General features: G+C 39.7%; 1 non-coding gene across 1 annotated transcript; it reads left to right on the forward strand.

Moving 5' to 3' along the window:
* The first annotated feature begins 16,422 nt into the window (after positions 1-16,422).
* On the forward strand, positions 16,423-16,529 carry LOC124981617 (U6 spliceosomal RNA). Its single transcript, XR_007108106.1, has one exon. It is a non-coding gene; the product is annotated as a U6 spliceosomal RNA (small nuclear RNA).
* The last annotated feature ends 8,141 nt before the right edge of the window (positions 16,530-24,670 follow it).

The raw sequence follows: 24,670 nt of genomic DNA on the forward strand, positions 1-24,670 counted from the left end.
CTTGCTGCTCAGCATTGGGAATACCAAATCCTCAAAGTTCATGTCACAGTGGTGACATCCGCCACTATGGCCAAGAGCCTGTGTGACATCTCTGAACACACAGATATCACATTGGCTGTTGCTTTAACAATGGAATAAAGCTGCACGTCAGGAGACCTGCTGCAGTAAAATCCTGGGCTTGATTGTTCAGAAGACCATGTCTTCCTCACAGGTCACAGAGCAAACACGGTGACAAACAAGCCAATTACAAGAAGAAAGAGGAGGTATCAAAGAGCAAATAGGGCCCTTGCCCAGCAGGAGAAGCCAAGAAAATGAGCCTCGAGGGCCTCTGCAACATTTAACTCTTCCTTCAGGGAACTCAGTACAGAAGTCTGCCTAGAGGACTTAATTTTCAGAAAAGTTTTTTTGATAAATGCACAGAGCAGAGAATTCTTATCAAGAATAAACTGGGGCCAAATGGAGGCAGTGAGGTCATTGCCATGGTCCTTTTAAAAAACGTACTAGTTTTCAGAGCTTTGGATCTCCAGCATTGTCCTAGGGTTATATGAAGTGCATTTTATATATGAAGATAGTTGTTTCCTTGGCAATGGTGTGTGGATTACTGACTCTCTACTATTTCCTTGATAATCTTTGTCTTCAGTGAGGGGTGTTTTACAGGTTAATCTAGGGTCAAAGAGCAGAGGATGAGCCCTTGGATGCTCACAAAGGAATTAGCCTTGACACCTGGGTTCATTTGCCCCACATTATGCCAGCCTGAAGTCTTTGCCTGGGCTGTGTCTCAGATAGGGTGGGGTCTCCTGAGGGCTCACCACCAAGCTCTGCTCATTTCTTTCATCTCCAACTTCAGTTTCAACTGTCCCTGCAAGACTTTGTGGGCAACTCTGTCTGGTTTCTTAAACTACCTCAGGACTGAGATACAAGGGTACTATTTGGCCATCTTTGATTTGTTCTCCTTTTCCCCTTACATCCAAATTGTTTTACACACCATTTCCAGATGAGAGAATATTATAGCACATATTGCCAGCTCAAGAAAATATGAAAATTCAAAATTTGAAGTATGATTTCTATTGAATGTATATTCATAAAGTTGAAAAATCTTAAGGTGGTCTATCATGAGATGGAGACTGTCTGTACTGATCTTTCCAAAAAGCCAAATATAATGTAGTAAGTTTTCCAAGGATGGCTGCAACAACATCTCCCATCTCTTAAGATCTTGATGTAATCTTGATACTCTTCCAAGTGATATCTATGTCCTTTCCCTTTCAATTTGGGAAGATCTTTATGACTGTCTTGACTGATGGAGTGTGGTCAAGTGATGCTGTGATTTCAAGGCTCAACTGTCTATCTACCATGTCCTACTGTCTTGTGGTGCTTGCTCTTGGGACCCAGGCACCATACTGTGAGGAAACTCAAAAGAAGTCACATGGTCACATGTGATATTCTGACCACGAGTCTACCTGAAGTTCAGCTGACAACTGCAACTGCTAGATATGTGAATAAAGATGCCTCAAGGTGATCCAGCCCCTAGCCATTGAGTTTTCCAGCCAGAGTCTCCCCAGCTGAGATGCTAGACAGTGAGAGAAGAGAAAAAATCATCCCTGATATGCTCTGTACAAACTCTTGACCCACAGATTGTGCCAGCTGAGTAAAAGTTTGCTTTAATGCCACTAAGTTTTAGGGGATTCATTAGGTAGCAGCAGTAGATCTGCCCTGGGTCATGACTACCCTCCGGTTCCAGACTTAGTGAGGTCTGCTCTTTCCTCACAGTTCCACTTCTCTAGTATACAACAGACACAGTCTTCCTTATTGTGAATTCTCATACCAACCTCTACTGCTCACTCAGGGGAGTCGGGTCAGACCCCATGCACCCATTCTCTAGCCAGCTGGAGGCTGGTGCAAACAGGGCTACTGTACCCATGTTCCTTTGCATGTGTAATTCTCTTCCTCTGGTCAGCTCCTCTCTTCTTACCTCAGTCCTCTCAACTTGGGGAACTCCTACTTGGGTGAATTCAATGGCTAATCTAAAATTTTCTTTCCTGGATAGAAAATTCTAGAAGGTCCCAGACTTAAATACCTATTGAGTTAAGTCTGAGCTGGGGTGTGTGTGTGTTGGAGATCCCATGTACATTCATGGTTGCAGCTGATACCTTGCCCCAGATAATTGTTGTCACATTGAGGTCTGGCCTTAATATGGTTAGCTCTTCTGACTTTCCGAGATAAGGCTGGGTTTTTATGTAAAGTATTCCAGTTTTAAACCTTTAGGCAGGTCAATCAAACTGTTGCTTCTTGTCTGGGGATATCAGTTGGCCATTCCAGTCCATACCAATTAGCTACCTCTCACCAGGGTACAGCCCACATAGTGTTTCTAGGGAAATTTCCAGACTCTTTGGACATTATTTTATAATAATGTGAGCTCTCCAAAGATGAGGTTGAATCTGTGCTTGCATCTCTGTCCCCAGGGGTTGGCATAGGAGTGGATGCACAGTCAGTACCATGGTCTCCACAGTCCTGATCTCTGACATGGGGGTTCAGCCCCTGCCTTCTAATCTCTTCTCCATAGCTGAGCCCCAAGCAACTCTGAGCACTGCTTCTTCTCGGATGATGTCACCCTCTCATTTTCTTTCCCAGGCTTCACCCCTCTGAAGTAGCCCTTCACATTTTGAAAAGCTCCCCTTTCTGCCACTGCCTCCCTTCTCCTGTTTGGAGTCTGAGATAGTCAAAAGCCCTTCTGGTTCCAGTGTGTAAATTTATTCTGAGATGGGTGCCTCTTCAAGCTTGTTGTCTCAGCCAAAGCAGGACACTTAGAGCTGATTATCACATTACTGCTGTGCTGATGTGCAGTGCAGATCTGCAAGTGAGACTGCACAACACAGACAAGATTAGTGCTTTAGAAGAAGTTGTCTGCGGCATTATGGATGCTCCACTAGCAACAGTGTTCCTATATTCTCTCTGGAAGAGCTAACGATGCTGACAAAATATATCCAACTGCTGTTCCCTTCCACACATCCAGATAAAAGGTGGCATGTTGATGTAGGGCACATCATTTGGTGATGGTAAGACGTTATCTTTTCTTTATGAATAATAGAAGACGTTTGACTTGCTCATAATCTTTAAAAAACTGTAGTCATAGTAACATGTGTTGCCCCTTAATATGAGAATTTCCCCCCTTAAAGACAACAGCCTATTTTACAAAGTGTTCTTCTCCCCTCAAAAACAATATTCATTAGATTTTTAACTGTACCAAAATCAGGTAAAGAAAAAAAAGATTGACTTCTGCTGATGAGATTCTTGGCTATTACTCATGTGGGGTGAATAAGAGCTAGATTCTTTCTGGCCAAGAATTATAGTGTCTGATGAAAAGGATCATCAGCAATTGTACACAACTTATGGGGTGAGTGGTGGGGTCTGCCTACATAGGTCATTTTCCAAAAGATCTTGGGTTTCAGGAGAAGTAACCAAAATGGAAGAGAAGTTCCAGGTTGTTTAAGACCAGGTATCCTTGCCTTTATCATGAAGGTGGCCCTGCTCTGTGGTTATGATGGGTGGGAAGGGGTATTATATAAATGTGGGCATTTTTTTTGTAAAAAAAATAGGGAAATTTGTGTAAGCAGGAGGATGTGGACGTTGATGAAAGTGGGGTTGATTAGCTTGGAGTGGGTAGTAGATGGCATTTAGGTGATGTGATGGTCAGTTTCAAGTATGAGAGGCAATTGACCCGTTTTGAGAGGGATTTGACCCGTTTTGGTGGCCCTAAAGGAGAGAACCAGTAGCTATAGATGTGAGGATCAAGGGCTGGAATATACAGAAGTGCTGAACTCAGTCCTTGGTTCACAGTAAGTGCTTAATAAATACTAGCTTTGATTTGTGCTGTTTGACTTAACTGAAGAGATGAGGCTTAACCAAAGATTTAAAATTCCAAGTCTTTCCTCTATGCCCACCCTTTCTCTCTCAGTTTTAGTCTCTGTATCTCAGTCTTTGTCTCTTTTACACTGTCTCTTGGTTTATCTCTAATTATTGTACTTATCTCTACTTGTCTGTCTGTCTCTGTCCCTCACTGTGCACTTTCTCTCTCTCTTATTCTGTCTCCTTTTCCTTTTCTTCCTGCCAGACCCAGAGCCCAGCTGTGTTTTTTGGGCCCAGGAGCAGGCTGTTGTCCTTGGTGCTGATGAGGACAGCAGGTCCCAGTCTTCCACCCTTCATTATGGAACAGAGATGGATGGTAGTGGTTTTCCTTGAACAGACAACCAGCAGGGATTCTCCATCTGCTAGTGCAGGCAGAGTAACTTCCCTTATGGGACCAGCTCCTCTAGAGCATGTAGGACCCTCTTGGTCATGAGAGCAGCTGCTTTTCTGCCCTCTTCCCACAAACACACTTAATCTTGCCTTGTACTTGCCCATATGGCCTCCATGGGGCTGGAGCAGCAGGTCCTTTCTTGTCTCTGGACTGCAGTGAAACAGATTGGAAGAGGATTTATTTCTCTTGCTCTAGTGGTGCATAGCAGCTCCGTGGTGTGCGGTGTGTGTGTGTGTGTGTGTGTGTGTGTGTGTGTGTGTGTCTTTCCGGAAATACAGGCACTTTATCCATGGAAACCCTTTACCAGGAGAATGATGTCAAAAGTTGTATCACTTTAACCCTCAAGGAAGTTTTCTTTAGTATCACCCGAAGTGAATTAAATGAGAAGGGCCGTGAGAATTTGTCTCTCTTGGTCCCTCTCAGTAGGTGATATGATAGGGGAGGGCTCAGCAATTAGGGGAAGGGACAAGGTGCTCTGATGAGGTGAAATGTGATCACAGAATTTAAAAGAAACCATGAGTAAGTTGCAGTCTTAGCCTCATCACTAACTCTATGATCTTGGGCAGAGGATAGATCAGTTTTCCCTTCTGAAACCAGGGGCAAATATCCACCCAGTCTTCTGCCTAGAGTTGTTCTAGGTATTAAACAGAAAACAATATGAGAGAATCTGGAAACTAAGCATTGTGCAAACTCTATAGCTCACATTTTCCAAGTGTTTTTTTAAAGTCAGGCTCTGGAGTAGGCACTTTCCATGCATATCTCATACAATCATTGATACTAATGAGGTAGCCATGATTGTCTCATTTAAGGGATGAGGAAACTGAGGCTTCTGAGAATTTATGCATGCTTCCCAAGGTCTCTGAGGGGCAGGGGGGGTACAGTGAATGCTGGGAAGTGAACTCAAGTCTGGTTGACTCCAAAGTTCTTTTCGCTTTCCTTGTGCCCCATTCCTAGACTCTGTCTTGGAGGATAAACTATGGTTGATATTCTTGCAGCCTAGTTGTTTTGATGAACTGACTGAGACTCAGGCAGATGGTAGGATTTGAGTTGGCAAATCCATTCTGAGACATCCAAGAGGCTCACCTTGGATACACCAGAGGACATTTGGAGACAGAAGATGTTGGAGTTCCTTACTTCAGGAAGGGACCATCTGCTCTGAGCTCTTTCAGATAAATTACCTTCAGCCTCCATGACTTTCTCTAACACTTGTGGGCTTCAGAGGTTAAAGACACCAGGTGTCTACTGTCTTATGTGTCCAGAGAGAACTGAACTGTGCCTGAAAAAGGAGCCCAGGAGGCTCCTCTCATTGGCAATAAAAACCCAGTCTGAGGATTCTTCAACTGGAGCTGCTCTTCTGCCTTCTTCCATATGCAGCCTCAGCCTCCAGCTCCAAACCACCTTCATCCACTCATACCTTCTGTTTTTATTTAAATGAAACAAAAAATGCCTTTAAAGTCCCAAGTTCAAAACTCTAAGCATGACCATTCTGGTATAGACAAGTAGGTTGGGATTAGCAAAGGTTAATCAGGAAAGGATTCTGCAACTAGGTTGTCCAGTTTCATAAGTGTGAATTTGGTCACTTTTCCTGTTTTCTAATCATTTGCAATATTAAAAACAAATCTCAGTAAATCTTTTGGGGCTTTTAGATTATAAAAGTCTTGGTGTGTACTTGGTCCTAAATGTGAGTTGACTTCCTTATTCTTATGCTAGAAGAACTGGGAAACATGATTGGCCTGCCAGTGGGCAGGCTGGCTTCAGCTGCCATTGATGCTTTTGCTGCCATGTGGGATGGTTGTTGCAAGCTGGTCCAGAACCAGTGTGATCCTTACCTGTGCATGGCTGTGATGGTGCACTTGCTTGTTCAAGACGTTCTTTGAGAACAGTGGTCCTTTCTCATTACTTTCCCTGTTGGCACAGTGTGTTCCACACAGGGACTTCCAAATCAATAGTTCCTTGGCTCATACTCATATTCCCATCACATGATGGGCCAACCATGAGGGTTCCACCATCTTCAGTCAAACATGGTACCAAGACAAACTCTCTCTGTCATTTGCTTGGGTCATCTCTCCAGATTTCCCCTTCTCTCAGGATAGGTCTTAGCTCCCCATGTCCTTTCCTGCGAATTGGTCTCAGTTGGGATCATACAGTCCCTCAGCAATTCCGATCAATTTGAACTTCACAGTGGAAGAGGGCAACATGGGCATATTCATGAGAAGTTGCCTGAGGGCCCAATCTCCAGGACCCTTTCTGCTTGCCAAAGAGAGTCAATAGGAGCAACCAATACTTTGGCCAGAAAAATGTCCCACTGTGACCCTCCCTTCAAGACCATAGATGGCGCTTGTCATTTTTACATATGAATCAAAGGGTTTTCCTAGAAAAATCCATCTACATAGAAAAGTAGTAGCAACATTTAAATGGCAGCTTCAACCCCTAGAAATACTTGGATTCTTTCCACTCAGGTATCCTGTCACATTTATAAGAATATGATTTGGATGTGATTTAGAAGTGTCTTTCAAAGATTCATGCGTTGGATGCTTGGTTTTATGGTGGTGGTGTTGGGAGATGGTGTAGAGACTTAAAAAGTGAGGTTTATTGGGGGAGTCCTTACATCAATGCCCTTGGAAGGGATTAGGGCAACTCTCATGGGACCCCTGAACTCCTGTGAGAATTAGAGAAAGTTATTATAAAGGAGATTCCAACCCCAGAATCACACCCTGACTTCCTGTTTTTGTGATGTAATCTCTTCTTTCATACTTCTGACATTGCCATTGACCATGAGTTGATGTATTCAAGGGAGGCCAGTCAATCCTGACCAGTCTTGTTTGAATTTTCATCCTCCTAAATGTGAACTAAACAAACCTAATTTCTTTATAAAGTTAGCCTGTCTTGGGCATTTAATTATAGTAATGAGAAACAGACTAATAAAGAAACCATAAAGATGCTTTGAACTTCCATTGTCTTTCTAGGGCAGGTTCCTGAACTGGGGACTCATGTCTTTGTTCCAGAGACTTTTTCATGCTTTGGGCTTAGATTTTGCTCTCAGTGAGGTGAATATCTTAATCCTCATAATCATTCCTGGGAGAAAAACCTTACCACTTATTTCCCATCTGAGTGGCCCTGGCCTTGGTGGGAGGGAGGCAGGCTTCCCCTCTCCCTTTACTTTTTTTTTTTTTTTTTTTTTAACAATTTTTAATAAAATTTTCAATTTTGACTGCAAATGCCATAATTTTATCATTCTTTATGGTAGAGTAATATTCCATTGTATATATATATACCATAGTTTCTTTATCCATTCATCAATTGAAGGACATCTAGGTTGGTTCCACAATCTGGCCATTGTGAAATGGTATGCCTTTACTCCATGTACAAACAGAGAAACAACATGTATCCCATTTGTGTACAATAAAAAAAAGTTTCAATTTTGAAAAATTCTAGATTTACACAAAAGCCAAGATGGTATAGAAAATTCCTGTATTCTCTTCATATAGCTTCCTCTGATATTAACATACTAAATAACCATGGCACTTTTAATCAAAACTAAGTAATTAACATTGGTACAGTACTGTTTATTAATTTAATTATTGATTTTATTTGGATTTCACCAGTTTTTCTACTAATGTCCTTTGTCTATTCCAGAATCCAATATGGGGTATCCTAATATACTAACCCTGGTGGTAGTATTCACACCAAAGAAATTGGCAAATACCACAAATCAGGGTGTGATTTGATATTTTGTCGATGATTTAGACTTAATAAGGCAGTAGAGAAAATATAAGTAAATGAAGATTTGTTTTAAGTATCTGTTTTTCCTGTGCCCCAAGCCCAGCCTGAGTAGGCAGAATAGGCAAAATGTGAATGAATAGGAATGAACAGTGCTAATGAAAGACAGATTTTTCCTCCTGACTAGTTGTGACTAAGATTCATAGCCAGAATCCCAAACATGCTGGGACACCCTAGTTGTTCACTGAGGCACAACCACATGAGACCTGATCAACCCTACTACTCTTGGGATAATTCCCAGAGCACTGTTCAGAGGTCTTAGGTCTCGTCTTGACCCTATCACTCTAGCTGCTCTGCCAGGCTGGGAATAATGATCCAAAACCTGATTCTATATCCTGCCATCCCTTGTGCATAGGGACAGTGTGTATGTTTGTGTGGCTGTGTCTGATATAATAGCAACTTGAAAGATGGAACTTGTTTGCACTGTTGAGGGATGGTCATTGTGGACCCCTGGAGTCTGCTGCATGGGTGTCCAGTGTCCTCTTGGGCCTCATGAAAACTATTTCTGTATCAGTCAGGGTTCAAATATGGAAGAAGAAACACATTGAGTTTCATAGAACAAGGGAAATATGACAGGAATTAGACTGTGTAAGGCAGGAGTGGGTAAGGTTGCTGCTCCTGCATCTGTTGTTGTACCCAAAGTCACTGTAGTTCAGCAAGACTGATAGTTGGAAAAGAAAACTGGATATGTTTGGGGAGTTTAAAAGACAAGCTGGAAATCCTGAAGGCAATTGCAACCAATGGTGTACCAGAACGAGCTGATTATTAAATGTTCAGGATTTTCTGATCCAGCTGTGAAATATAGCCATTATTAAAAACTAGATTAACCCTTCCAAATTAATTATATGAGGCTAGTATCACTCTGATACCAAAACCAGACAAAGACACATCAAGGAAAGAAAACTTTAGACCAATATCTCTGATGAACATAGTTCCAAAAATCCTTAACAAAATACTGGCAAATCACATACAAAAATATATTAAAAAGATAGTGCATCATGATCAAGTGGAGTTTATTCCAGGGATGCAAGGTTGGTTCAACATCAGGAAATCAATAAGTGTAATTCATCACATCAATAGGCTTAAAGTTAAGAATCACATGATTATTTCAATAGATGCTGAGAAAGCATTTGATAAAATACAGCATCCCTTCATGCTAAAAACTCTAAAAAAAAATAGGAATAGTAGGAACATACCTCAACATTGTAAAGGCTATCTATGCTAAGACTGTAGCCAACATCATTCTTTTTTTTAATTGTAAACAAATGGGATACATGTTATTTCTCTGTTTGTACATGGCGTAAAGGCATACCATTTGTGTAATCATAAATTTACATAGGGTAATGTTGTTTGATTCATCCTGTTATTTTTCCTCTTCCCCCAATCCCTCCCACCCCTCTTTTCCCTCTATACAGTCCTTCCTTCCTCCATTCTTACCCCCCTCCCTAACTCTAACCCTAAACCTAACCCTCACCCTAAACCCTAACACTAACCCCTCCCACCCCCCATTATGTGTCATCATCCGCTTATCAGTGAGACCATTTGTTCTTTGGTTTTTTGAGATTGGCTTATCTCACTTAGTATGATAGTCTCCAATTTCATCCATTTGCCTGCAAATGCCATAATTTTATCATTTTTTATGGCAGAGTAATATTCCATTGTACATATATATACCACAGTTTCTTTATCCATTCATCAATTGAAGGATATCTAGGTTGGTTCCACAATCTGGCTACTGTGAATTGAGCAGCTATGAACATTGATGTGGCTGTATCTCTGTAGTATGCTGATTTTAAGTCCTTTGGGTATAGGTGAAGGAGTGGGGATAACTGGGTCAAATGGTGGTTCCATTACAAGCTTTTTGAGGAATCTCCACACTGCTTTCCAGAGTGGCTGCACTAATTTGAAGCCCCACCAGCAATGTATGAGTGTACCTTTTTCCCCACATCCTCTCCAACACCTATTGTTGCTTGTGTTCTTGATAATCGCCATTCTACTTGGGGTGAGATGGAATCTTAGGGTAGTTTTGATTTGCATTTCTCTTATTACTAGAAATGTTGAACATTTTTTCATATATCTGTTGATTGCTTGTACATTTTCTTCTGTGAAGTGTCTGTTCATTTTCTTAGCGCATTTGTTGATTGGATTATTTGTATTCTTGGTGTAGAGTTTTTTGAGTTCTTTATATATTCTGGAAATCAGTGCTCTATCTGAAGTATGAGTGGCAAAGATTTTTTCCCACTCTGTAGGCTCTCTCTTCACATTACTGATAGTTTCCTTTGCTGAGAGAAAGCTTTTTAGTTTGAATCTATCCCAGTTGTTGATTCTTGCTTTTATTTCTTGTGCTATGGGAGTCCTGTTAAGGAAGTCTGATACTAAACTGACATGTTGAAGATTTGGACCTACTTTTTCTTCTATAAGATGCAGGGTCTCTGGTCTGATTCTGAGGTCCTTGATCCATTTTGAGTTGAGTTTTGTGCAGGGTGAGAGATAGGGGTTTAATTTCATTCTGTTGCATGTGGATTTCCAGTTTTCCCAGCATCATTTGTTGAAGAGGCTGTCTTTTCTCCATTGCATATTTTTGGCCCCTTTGTCTAATATGAGAAAATTGTATTTATTTGGGTTTGTGTCTGTGTCCTCTATTGTGTACCATTGATCTACCTGTCGATTTTGGTACCAATACCATGCCGTTTTTGTTACTATTGCTTTGTAGTAGAGTTGAAGATCTGGTATTGCGATACCCCCTGCTTCACTCTTTCTGCTAAGGATTGCTTTAGCTATTCTGGGTTTCTTATTCTTCCAGATGAATTTCATGATTGCTTGCTCTATTTCTGTAAGGTACATCATTGGGATTTTAATTGGAACTGCATTGAATCTGTATAGCACTTTTGGTAGTATGGCCATTTTGACAATATTAATTCTGCCTATCCAAGAACATGGGAGATCTTTCCATCTTCTAAGGTTTTCTTGAATTTCTTTCTTTAGTGTTCTGTAGTTCTCATTGTAGAGGTCTTTTCCCTCTTTTGTGAGATTGATTCCCAAGTATTTTATTTTTTTCAATGCTATTGTGAATGGGGTAGTTTTCCTAACTTCTCTTTCTGAAGATTCATCACTTATGTATAAAGATGCATTGGATTTATGAGCATTGATCTTGTAACTTGCTACTTTACTGAATTCACTTATGAGTTCTAAAAGATTTCTGGTGGAATTTCCAGGTTCCTCTAAATATATAATCATGTCATCAGCGAACAGGGATAGTTTGAGTTCTTCTTTTCCTATTCGTATCCCTGTAATTTCTTTGGTTTGTCTAATTGCTCTGGCTAGATTCTCAAGGACGATGTTGAATAGAAGTGGTGAAAGAGGGCATCCCTGCCTTGTTCCAGTTTTTCGGGGGAATGCTTTCAGTTTTTCACCATTTAGAATGATATTGGCCATGGGTTTAGCATAGATGGCCTTTATAATGTTAAGGAATGTTCCCACTACCCCAATTTTTTCTAGTTTTTGAGCATGAAGGGATGCTGTATTTTATCGAATGCTTTTTCTGCATCTATTGAAATAATCATGTGATTCTTGACTTTAAGTCTGTTGATATGGTGAATGACATTTATTGATTTCCGGATGTTGAACCACCCTTGCATCCCTGGGATAAAACCCACTTGATTGTGGTGCACTATCTTTTTAATATATTTTTGTATGCAATTTGCTAAAATTTTGTTGAGAATTTTTGCATCGATGTTCATTAAGGATATTGGTCTGAAATTTTCTTTCCTCGATGTGTCTCTGTCTGGTTTAGGTATCAGGGTGATATTGGCTTCATAGAATGAGTTTGGGAGGGTTCCCTCCTCTTCTTTCATGGAATACTTTGAGGAGTATTGGAATGAGCTCTTCTTTAAAGGTTTTGTAGAACTCGGCTGAGAACCCATCTGGTCCCAGACTTTTCTTTGTTGGTAGGCTTTTGATGACCTCTTGTATTTCATTGCTTGAAATTGATTTATTTAAGTTGTGTATGTCCTCCTCGTTCAGTTTAGGTAATTCATATGTCTCTAGAAACTTGTTGATATCTTCAAGGTTTTCTGTTTTGTTGGAGGATAGATTTTCAAAGTAGCTTCTAATTATGTTTTGTATTTCACTAGTGTCTGAAGTGATATTTCCTTGTTCATTCCGAATTTTAGTAATTTGAGTTTTCTCCCTCTTTCTCTTTGTTAGTGTGTCTAAGGGTTTACCAATTTTGTTTAATTTTTCAAAGAACCAACTCTTTATTTTGTTAATTATTCAATTGTTTCTTTTGCTTCAATTTCATTGATTTCGGCTCTGATTTTACCTATTTCCTGTCTTCTACTACTTTTGGTGTTGGTCTGCTCTTCTTTCTCTAGGGCTTTGAACTGTAGTGTTAAGTTGTTTATTTGTTGATTTTTACTTCTTTTGTTGAATGCGCTCCATGAAATAAATCTTCCTCTAAGTACTGATTTCATAGTGTCCTAGAGATTTTGATATGATGTGTCTTTGTTCTCGTTTAGTTCTAAGAATTTTCTTATTTCCCTCCTGATGTCTTCTGTTATCCATTCATCATATAATAGTGTATTATTTAATCTCCAGATATTGGAGAAGTTTCTGCTTTTTATTCTGTCATTTATTTCTAATTTCAATCCATTATGATCTTTTAGAGTACAAGATAGTATCTCTATCTTCTTGTATTTGCTAACAGTAGCTTTGTGGCATAGAATATGGTCTATTTTAGAGAAGGATCCATGTGCTGCTGAGAAAAAAGTGTATTCATTCTTTGTTGGATGGTATATTCTGTATATGTCTGTTAAGTCTAAATTGTTGATTGTGTTATTGAGATCTATGGTTTCTTTGTTCAATTTTTGTTTGGAAGATCTATCCAGTGGTGAGAGAGGTGTGTTAAAATCGCCTAGTATTCTTGTGTTGTGGTCTATTTAATTTCTGGAATTGAGAAGGATTTGTTTGATGTACATGGATGAGCCAATGTTCGGGGCATAGATATTTATGATTGTTATGTCTTGCTGATTTATGCTTCCCTTAAGCAGTGTGTAATGTCCTTCTTTATCCTTTCTGACTAGCTTTGGCTTGAAGTCCACATTATCTGAAATGAGGATGGATATTCCAGCTTTTTTGCTATGTCCATGTGCATGGTATGTTTTTCCCATCCTTTCACCTGTAGTCTGTGGGTATCTATTTCTAGAGATGAGTCTCTTGCAGGCAGCATATGTACGATTTTTCTTTTTATTCCAATCTGCCAGTCTATGTCTTTTGAGTGATGAGTTCAGGCCATTAACATTCAGGGATATTATTGTGATATGATTTGTATTCCCAGTCATTTGACTCATTTTTGTTTTTTGACTTGTTTTGGTTTCTCCTTTATTTGGCTATTCCTTTAGTTTGCATTGTTTTTCATCTCTTCCTCATGGAATATTTTGCTGAGAATGTTCTGTAATGCTGGCTTTCTTTTTGTAAATTGTTTTAGCTTTTGTTTATCATGGAAGGATCTCATTTCGTCGTCAAATCTGAAAGTAAGTTTTGCTTGGTATAAGATTCTTGGTTGGCATGCATTTTCTTTCAGGGCTTGGTAAATGTAGTTCTAAGCCCTTCTAGCTTTTAGGGTCTGGATTGAAAAATCTCGTGATATCCGTATTGGTATCCCCCTGAATGTAATTTGATTCTTTTCTCTCGCAGCCTTTAAAATTTTGTCTTTATTTTGTATGTTAGGTATTATCATAATAATGTGCCTTGGTGTGGTTCTTTTTTTAATTTTGTATATTTGGAGTCCTATAAGCCTCTTGTACCTGGTTTTCCATTTCATTCTTCAGATTTGGGAAATTTTCTGATATTATTTCTTTGAATAGATTGTTCATTCCTTTGGTTTGTTTCTCTAAGCCTTCCTCAATCCCAATAATTCTTAAATTTGGCCTTTTCATGATATCCCATAGTTCTTGTAGATTCTGTTCATGATTTCTTACCATCTTCTCTGTTTGTTCAACTTTGTTTTAAAGATGAAATATTTTGTCCTCCATGTCTGAGGTTCTGTCTTCCAGGTGTTCTATCCTATTGCTTATGCTCTATGGAGTTTTTAACTTGGTTTATTGTTTCCTTCCTTTCAAGGATTTCTGTTTTTTTTTCAGTATCTCTAACTCTTTATTGAAATGATCTCTTTCTTCCTATATTTGCTCTTTTAACTGTTGATTGGTGGGATCATTTAATGCCTGCATTTGCTCTTTCATCTCCTCCTTCAATGCCTGCATTTGCTCTTTCATCTCCTCGTTTGCTTCCCTGATTGTTTTCATTATGTGCATTCTGAACTCCCTTTCTGACATTTCTTCTGCTGTGCTGTCATTGGGTTTTATTGATATAGTATCTAGGTTCGTTTGGGACATTTTCTTCTTTTGTTTTCTCATATTGGTCAGATATCAATGGGACTCTGAGATATTGCAGATTTCCTCTATTGGCTTATATTGTCCCTATGATTTCCAGTATATCACCTCCCAGCCTTCAGTAGCCTGAAGTATTGGAGGGACTTGATAATGCAGTGCTCCGAAGAAAGCTGCCCCTAGCCCGCTACTGGGTCCAGGGCTGGGGGCTGTTTCTGCATGGAAATCCTCCTACTGGGCGGTCCTGGTCCTAGGAGCTGGCTATAGACAGGGCCTGCCCCCACCTTAGAGAGCCAGGCTACTCGGGGAAAACCTCTCCCTGTCCTGCCTTTGTCCCAGCAGCCACCTGCAGGTCGGGGCCCACGCTGCGTTCAGGGCTTGGGTTGGCTCTGTGTGGAAAAGCTCTCACTGGTGGGTCCTGCTCCAAGAAGCTGGCTGTGGACCCTGCCTGCCACCGGAGGGAGCAGGGCTGCTTGGGGAAGTCTCTTGCTGCCTGCCCTGCTCTGAGAAGCTGCCCCCAGTCCGGGCCTCCCGCTTGGCCCAGCTTCACCTGGTGGGAGAGACTCACCCTGCAGCTGTATGTTGGTCCAAGTCTCTAGATACCTCCCCTTCTTGAATTATGAGTTCTGGAGCGACGGGAGATGCAATCACCCTCTAGTCCGCCACCTTGGATCTCTCCCAACATCATTCTAAATGGTGAAAAACTGAAAGCATTCCCTCTAAAAACTGGAACAAGACAGGGATACCCTCTTTCACCACTTCTATTCAACATTGTCCTTGAAATACTTGCCAGAGCAATTAGACAGACCAATGAAATTAAAGGGATACAAATAGGAAAATAAGAACTAAAGCTGTCACTATTTGCTGATGACATGATCCTATATTAAGAAGATCCAAAAAAACTCCACTAGAAAACTTCTAGAACTAACAAATGAATTCAGCAAAGTAGTAGGATATAAAATCAATATGCGTAAATCTAATGTATTTCTATTCATAAGTGATGAATCCTCTGAAAGAGAAATTAGGAAAACCACTCCATTCACAGTAGCCTCAAAAATAAAAAATAAAAAACTTAGGAATTAATCTAACAAAAGAGGTGAAAGACCTCTACGATGAAAACTACAGAACATTAAAGAAAGAAATTGAAGAAAACCTTCGAAGATGGAAAGATCTGCTATGTTCTTGGATAGGCAGAATTAACATCATCAAAATGGCCATACTACCAAAGATGCTATACAGATTCAATGCAATTCCAATTAAAATACCAATGACATTCCTCATGGAAATAAAGGAATCATGAACTTCATCTGGAAGAACAAGAGACCTCGAATAGCCAAAACAATCCTGAGTAGAAAAAGTGAAACAGGAGGTATCACAATACCAGATATTAAACTATACTACAGAGCAATAGTAAAAACAGCATGGTATTGGCACCAAAATAGACAGGCAGACTAATGGTACAGAATAGAAGACACAGAGACAAAAATCACATAAATACAGTCACCTCATACTAGACAAAGGAGCCAAAAACATACAATGGAAAAAAGATAGCCTGTTCAACAAATGGTGCTGGCAAAACTGGAAATCCATATGCAGTGAAATGAAGTTAAGCCTCTATCTCTCACCCTGCACAAAACTCAACTCAAAATGGATCAAGGACATAGGAATTAGACCAGAGACCTGCACCTAATAGAAGACAAAGTAGGCCCGAATCTTCATCATGTTGGCTTAGGATCAGACTTCTTCAATGAGACTCCCAAAGCACAAGAAATCAAAGCAAGAATCAATAAATGGGATGGACTCAAACTAAAAAGTTTTTCTCAGCAAAGGATACAACCAAGAATGTGAAGAAAGAGCCTATAGAGTGGGAGAAAATCTTTTCCACACGCACTTCAGATAGAGCACTTATCTCCAAAATTTATAAAGAACTTACAAAACTTTACGCCAAAAATACAAAGAACTGTGCTCACTTCGGCAGCACATATACTAAAATTGGAATGATACAGAGAAGATTAGCATGGCCCCTGCGCAAGGATGACACGCAAATTCGTGAAGCATTCCATATTTTTAAAATAAATAGTGAAAATTAAAAATAAATAAATAAAATTAAAAAAACCCAATCAATAAATGAGCCAAGGAACTGGACAGACACTTTACAGAAGAAGACACACAGGCACTTAATAAATATCTGAAAAAGTGTTCAACAGCTCTAGTAATTAGAGAAATGCAAATTAAAACAACTCTAAGATTTTATCTTACTCCAATTAGAATGGCTATTATCAAGAACACAAACAATAATAGATGTTGGCATGGATGTGGGGAAAAAAGTACACTTTTACATTGCTGGTGGAGTTGCAAATTGGTGAAACCACTCTGGAAAGCAGTGTGGAGAATCCTCAGAAAGTTTGGAATGGACCCACCTTTTGACCTAGTTATCCCACTCCTTGGCCTATACCCAAAGGATTTAAAATCAGCATACTACAGTAACACAGCCATATCAATGTTTATAGCATCTCAGTTCACAATAGCTAGATTGTGGAACCAAACTAGATGCCCTTCAACAGATGAATGGATAAAGAAACTGTGGTATGTATATGCAGTGGAATATTATTCAGCCATAAAGAAGAACACTATTATGGCATTTGCAAATAAATGGATGGAATTGGAGAATATTATGCTAGGTGAAATAAGCCAATCCCAAAAAAACAAAGGTCAAATGTTTTCCCTGATAAGTGGAGAATGATATAAAATGGGGGTGGGGAGGTGGGGAGGAAGAGAAGAATGGGGTAACTTTAGATTATGTAGAAGGAAATGAGAGGGAGGTGGGTATAAAAAATGGTGGAATGAGACAGACATCATTACCCTATGTACATATATGATTACACGAATGGTATGAATCTACATCATGTACAACCATAGAAACAAAATGATGTACCCCATTTGTGTACAATGAATCAAAATGCAGTCTGTAAAAAATTAAAAGATAAATAAAAAAAGAAAGAAAAAAACTAGATTAAGCAAACTTAGAATTAAATATATTGCATTAAAAACAGAGGAAAAAACTCAAAACTCATTACTTTCTAATTATTTTGCTATGTCTTATAGTTTTACCTATGCTCTTGAACACATTTAACGTGTATTATATCTGCTTGGTGGAGATGCTATATAATGGTATGCTATTGTGCATCTCTCACCAACTCTAGGTTCAGTGGTATCATGTTGGTAGCTTTCAAGTAGCCCTGATGGGAGCGTTCACACCGTGGAAATTGGCAAATGCGACAAATCAGCACTTGATTTATTATTTTGTTGATGGTTTAGACCTAAGAAGGCAAAGGAGAAGAAAATGTTAATAAAGCAACTAAAACTTTAAAAAATAACAAAGATTTAAAACATCTTTATACCAGCTCCATTGTGAATAAAGGAAATACTCTTGAGATACTCAAAACTATTTTTCAGTTTAACAAAGAAGTAGCTTACAACATTGATGAATAAGTCAAGTTCTAACATTCATCTTTGTTGTTTCACTTTTATCTTACTTGTTAACATAAACAAAAATACCAACCAACATTCATGTGGCAACTGTACCTGGAAAACTGGTTGTTAAATATTTACAAGCACATTATTAACTGGATCCCATAGGATAAACTACAACCTTGTGTCTGTTCCTCACTGTCTCCAATCTTGTTGAAACAGATGACCGGGAAAAAGCTGAATATAATACCTGATCCAAGATTTGGAAAAAAACTAAAGCAGCAGATCCAGCAGAAACTGCAGCAGGTACAGCCCAGGTGCTCTCTGCACCAGCAAGGTGAGCTAGCAGTTGTGAGTGCAATGCTGTGTGGTGTGTTTCACCTGCCCTTCAGAGAGCAAAGGCTGGTGCTTCATTTCTACTTCCTAAAAATTGTGCAAATTTCTCTTGGAGCCACCCTGAACCTGAAAGCACATGGGCAAAGGAATTCTGAGAAATGCAATTCCATCTGAGCTAAGTTGACATTACTCCACACCTTTTCAGTCCCCCAGATTGCAGTGGTACTTACAGGGTGATTGAGCTGTCCCTGGGCCTGGAAGGTTCCAGTGCTGCCTGTTGTCATTGTGCAGGTGGGCGCGTACAAACATCCAATACCCAGGATCAGGGGTTTGGGTGGACCTCGAGTGCCAATGCTCTGCCTTCACCACTGATCCAGAACCTGGGGATGAGCTTCATCCTCTTCTGGGGGGAGAGATCGGGTAGAGGAGCCTCATCCTCTTCGGGGGAGAGAGATCGGGTAGAAGGCCTTTAGGTCTTCTGGAAGGAAAGCCACAGTCCATTTATTCACAGGGCACCAAGTCAGGCCACTTGCAGGACTCTGGGAACACGAGAGGAATCTGACCAGTCCTGTCTTCAAGAAGCTTACAATCTAGGGAGGGAGAGAGGTAAGACTGGGAAATATGAAGAGATATGGGCCTCTACACTACCCATCCCCTATCTTACTCCTCTCTGCTCCTCTAGAAGCAGCAATGGCTCCTGTCTATATGCCTGAGTCCTTCACACAGCATGGTGGGCCCCTTGCTCTGACTCTAAGCCACCTGCTAACCCCGTGGGTATCCTCCCACCTGTCCTGAGCTTCCTGTGCCTCACTCTGCTCTATAAAATCCAGCACGTTATACATTCCCTCGGCCTAGGATATCACCCTGCTTTCTCTCCCTGTGAAGAGGTTTGCTCATTTCCTCAGATCCTGTTCAGTGCTACCTCTTCCATACAACCCTCCTGTTCATAGCAAAAACAATCACCTTTTTCATGTTCCGTTCCCACATCCTGTGACTTGTGTCTTTTTAAAATACCATCGATGACGTGATTGTTGATGGCCATTTATGGAGCACACGGCATGTCCCAGGCACTGTGCCAAGCACATTATGGGTATTGTCTCCATTTAATTCTTTCATGAGCCTTGGGAGCAGGTGTTCTGATTGCCTTTTCACAGATGAGGAAACGGAAGCTCAGGAAAAATTCAATGTGACATTCCCGAGGGCACACAGCTAGTAAGTGCTAGAGCTAGAATCTGAATGACTCCCAACCCTTGAGAGGTAGGGCCTATTTAGCATAAGTGCCAGATTCCGGGGCCAAGATTGCAGGTAGGAGAGTTGGGGATCCTGTGGGTCTGTGTGAGGTGACTGTTTTTCAGAAGGGATAGGACAGCAGTCCTGTGGGTTGTGATCCTCCAGAGAGGGGTTCTGGACCATAGTCCACCAGAAGGGGGCTCAACTGAACAGCCAACCTGTCCTGACCCAGCTATAGAAAGGACCCCCGCCTCCGTGAATTTGGCACAAAAATGGCTCCCAGCCTCAGCTCCACCTCCCTCCTTCTTAGACTGAGACAGGAAGCCTGACAGCCTCACTTGACACGTCTGACTGAGTGACAGCAATGACAAGTGCGTAGGAAGCACTAAAGCAGGGGATCCCTTAATAGAGCAGGTGCCTCTGAGCCCTGAGGCTTGCTCTCCAGTCTTTGTGGGGATGGGGGGTGGTGGGAACTGCGTCAGCGCACATGAGAGAACACATCAACCTTTCCAGGGCTGAGACTAGAGCAGGGCAAGGAGGCACTTGAACAATGAAAGGGGTACCAGAAAAACTCAGTAATGGAGATAAATGATGTTTTAGTACAATGCTTGAAAACCCGAATGAATGCAAAATATCCATAATAAAATACCATGATGTTTTAAATCAAGACTGGATCAGTCCAATGGAAAGACTTCCTGTCTTCCATGGAGGGCAGGTACAGCTATGTGTTCTGATGAGAAGGTCACATAGCCTCAGCTGCTCTGTGCTACCAGGGAACTGTGACATTCTCCTGTGTGTTTGTCCCCCATCCAGTAGAACCAAACAGCATTTCATTCATTCATTCACTCACTCACTGACCATCGGTGGATTATTTTTCTATGCAGATAGTCATACCATCTGGAAATAATGACATTTATACTTATGACTTTCTTTCCAGTTGTTATTCTCTGGCACACTAGCTAGACTTCCAGGACAATTTTGAAAAATACTGCCAATTGTAGCCACCCTAGTCTTTTTTCTTATTTGATTGGGAAGGACCCTAAAATATCATCATTAAGATTACATTAAGAAATGTTTACTGGGAGATTTTGCATGCATTCTGTATTAATTTGTGGAAATTCCATTCTATTTCTATTATTATTATTATTATTATTATTATTATTATTATTAATTTATTTTTTTTTGTGGTGCTAGGGATTGAATCCAGGACCCTGTGCATGTGAGGTAAGCACTCCACCAAATGAGCTATATCTATTTGTATTTTGTTAAGAGTTTTCTCTCCTTCCCCCTTTTAAAAACCTTGAATGTGTTGCTTTTTGTGCATCTTTTTGATATGACCATATAATTTTTAATCTGCTAGCTTGTTGAATTATGTCAAATGCTTCCTTTGCATTTCTGGGATAAACCCTATTTAGTTATGTATTTTACACACTGCTGGAATGGATTTTTCACTATTTGGAATTTTTGTATCCATATTAATAAACAGACTCAGGTGTGATTTTTCATTTTAGTACTGTCCTTGCCTGGTTTGGGTAGTAAAATCACACCAGTCTTATAAAATTAGGGGAGTATTCATCTTCTCAACCCCCAATTCTCTGAAACTGTGTGTAAAATAGGAGGCACCTGTCACTTGGGGCTTTGCAAAACATGTTTCTGGGATGAGCTGGGTTTGGTGTCTTTGGGAAAGGGAAGAAAATTTGGACTACCTATTTCATTTTCTTAATGTTATTGGTTTATTCAAATGTTAAATTTCTCTTTCAGTCAGTTTTTGTAATTTATGTTTTTAGAGAAAATTGTCCATGTCTCATTGATTTGAAGTCATTCATAGTTTTCTTTCATTATTTTTAATGCTTATCATATACTTTTTCCTGGTTTGAGGTTTGACTATTTTGTTAATCTTTTAAGGAGGAAAGTTTTGGTTAATCATCTCTAATATTCTCTACATTTCATTAATTTCTGCTGTTATCTTCATTGTTTTCTTTATTCTACTCTGATTTTCTAGCTTCTTGAGCTGAACAAGGAACTCATTTATTTTTAATCTTCTTGGTTTAAAGTAAATCCATCGAAGGCTAAAATTTCCCTGTAGGACAGGCTTTAATCATGTTCCACACATTTCATATGAAGTATAGTCATTGTCATTTAGTTCTAAATATTTCATAAATTTCCATTGTGAATTTCTTTGTCACTCTTGCTATTTGGGGTTGTGTTTTTTCCTTCCCAAATGCATTTTAAACTTTGCTTATTGTTGAATTCTAATATAAGTGCATTGGTTGGAGAATATTCTCTGCATAATGTAGATTCTTTATAATTTATTGATACTGTTTTTGTGACCTAGTAAAAAGTCAATTTTTGTAATATGCTTTCTGTGCCTGAAAATAATTAATATTCCACACTTACTGGGAGCAGGATTCTAGACTTATCTATCAGACTGAGACTTTTGGTTATATGGTTCAAATAATACATATCCTTATTGTTAATCTTTCTGTTTCTGGGGAAGGGCACTAAACTCTTATCATGACTGGGTATTCATTAACATCTTCTTGTAACTCTGCCAACTTTTACTTTACGTATTTAAGGCAGGATATTTGGATGTATAGAACTTCATGATGGTTATGCCTCTTTGGTGAGTGTGTTCCTTTTATCATATCTAATAATGTCTCTTTATTTCTCTCGTAGCTTTTGCCCCAAATGGCATCTCACAATTCCATCACTATACCAGATTTCCTTTAATATTTGTCTAGTATGGGTGCTTTTTTTGTCCCTTTACCTCCAATATTCTCTGTCATGGTGAGTAACATACAGTTAGATATTTAAAAATCTGCTCCCCTTGTCTGAGTGGTAAGTTTGATCCACTCATATTTTATGGTGATCACTCATGTATTATGTTTACTATCTTACTCTGTGTTTTTCTTTAGTTCTATTTTTCTATTTTTTAAAGCTGTTGTTAGATTGATTGAGTCTTCTTTTCTCTATTTCTCCCTATTCTTGTTGACTTGGAAACTATAATTTGTACTATTTTTCTTGTAACCAGGAGTTTATATTTTAGTGTGTCTCTTTTACCATTAATTTTTCTAATAAAGTCAAAGGTTATTTATTATTTTTGTTCTCCTTTGGATGAAACCTTAGGATATTCTACCCAGAGAATACCTGCATCCTCATTATTGTCTTCTTAACTTTTGGTCTATATGATATTATTATTTAACAATTATATAGTTATGAAATAGTAAATAGTTAAATTTATCAACAGATTTTACCAGTTTCTAAGTTTACCTTTTTTTCTTGCTGACATATATTCCTTGCAAGTTTTTTTTTTTTCAGTTAGTTTCTCTGGATGGTAAAGAGTCTTTTATGTCTGAAAATATTTTGATTTCACTTTGAGTCTTGAATGATAGTTTAGCTGGGGATATAATTCTAGGCTTCTGGATACTTTTGCTCAGCCCTTGGACAATCTGACTTCATTGCCTTTTGTTCTCTATTATGGTGATGAGAATCTTTCAGTGACTATTGTTTTATTTGGTAGATAGCCTATCTTTTTGTTTTCTATCTGATTATTTTTCAGTAGAAGAGATTGAACCCAGAGCCTGGCACATGTTAGATCATCAAGCTACATTCCCAGCTCTTTTAATTTTATTTTGAGTCAAGATCTCTCTAAGTTGCCCAGACTGGCCTCAAACTTGTGATCCACCTGCCTTAGCCTCCTGAGTAGTTGGAGTTACAGGTGTGCACCACTGTGCCTAGATTTTCTATCTGATTTTAGAAATAACCTTTTCTTTATCCTTTATCCTTTAGTTTCACTATGGTATAGCATATGAGAGGGAGAGATTACCATGCCAGAGAGGAAGCCAGAGACCAATTTGGAGGGAAGTCTTGGACTTTGGTTTCAATCTGCTCTCAGAAGAACTTACCCCATGATACCACCATTCCCTTTGGAGGGCAGTAGTGTCCCCAGTAACCCAAGGACCTCCCATTAGGACCTCCCATTAGCAATTTTATTGCTTCCCACATTGACCCACTGGGGAAGAAGCTCCCTACACATTAACCCTTGGGGGACAAACCATATCCAAATCACTGCATCCCTCAATTCCCTGGTCCTGCATTTCCATTTCGTAGTGATTTTTAACCCAGGCACTGATGCATCCATCCAAGGACCTGGTCTTACTTTGTTGTTGGAGCTCTGGTTCTTTGAGGAGACAGCAGACAATGAAGACTCAAAAGCATGATTGTTTTTTTCTAGGTCCTGACTGGAAGGCTGCATGTCCCTGCTTTCCACCTCCCTAATCGATTGCTTCACACGAACTCCAGACCTGGGGTGGGTATGTTGCAGTTTGTTTTTGACCCTTTCTCATCACAGGGAAGCTCTAACCTAGGTGAGGTGTCTGGATCAGAATTCTTACCTCACATACAGTATTTTTAGTTCCTTGAGTCCCATAGGATATAGCTCCAGCCACCTTGGTCTGGCTCTTGGCTCCAATACAGCAGGACTACAACTCAGCCAGTCTTCTCTCTTTGTCCCTTCCTTCCACTTCTAGTGAAGAAAGATGTTTATTTTGCTTTTGAAAGTGACCGTCTTACTTCCCACTATTTTTGTTTTATCTATGAGTGCCATGTGTTGGGGTCAAAGGGAGAGCTCAAAGCATGACCTTACAGTACCATCTTGACTGGTAGGCTTCTTTAGTGTTTAAACTATTTTTATTTTTTTATAAAAATATTATTGCTTGTAACCTAAAGTATCCTAACAGATAGAAGCATCTATCTGTTAAGATTGATTCGAGGATTAAGTGGGATTTTCCAATGTGAATACTTTGCAAAATCCACCATAGAGAAAAACTCAATGAAAGGCAGCTATGACTGTAATTGTTTTTGTTGCCTGCCTTTTCCCCAGTGCTTCTGCCCATTGGGTTCAGTCTGGCATAACTGTATGTGAGGATTTCGCAGCTGTGCTGCATCTGCTCCTGTTATGGACTCCTTCCCTCAACACCCTGGTTTCAATTGGTGTCTTCTCTCCTTTCCATGTTATTTCAGAATTAAGTTTTAGCTCATATATAAATAATCGTTTGGAAAGACCACTAGACAAAGAGTCTAAGTCATTGGTTTAAGCCTCATTCATGATATACATTGGCATAACTGTGGGAAAAATCACTGAACTCTGAGCACCCAAAGAGGCTTGGGGCTG

The sequence above is a fragment of the Sciurus carolinensis genome, chromosome 3 (assembly GCF_902686445.1).
Source record: "Sciurus carolinensis chromosome 3, mSciCar1.2, whole genome shotgun sequence".
Classification (NCBI taxonomy): domain Eukaryota; kingdom Metazoa; phylum Chordata; class Mammalia; order Rodentia; family Sciuridae; genus Sciurus; species Sciurus carolinensis.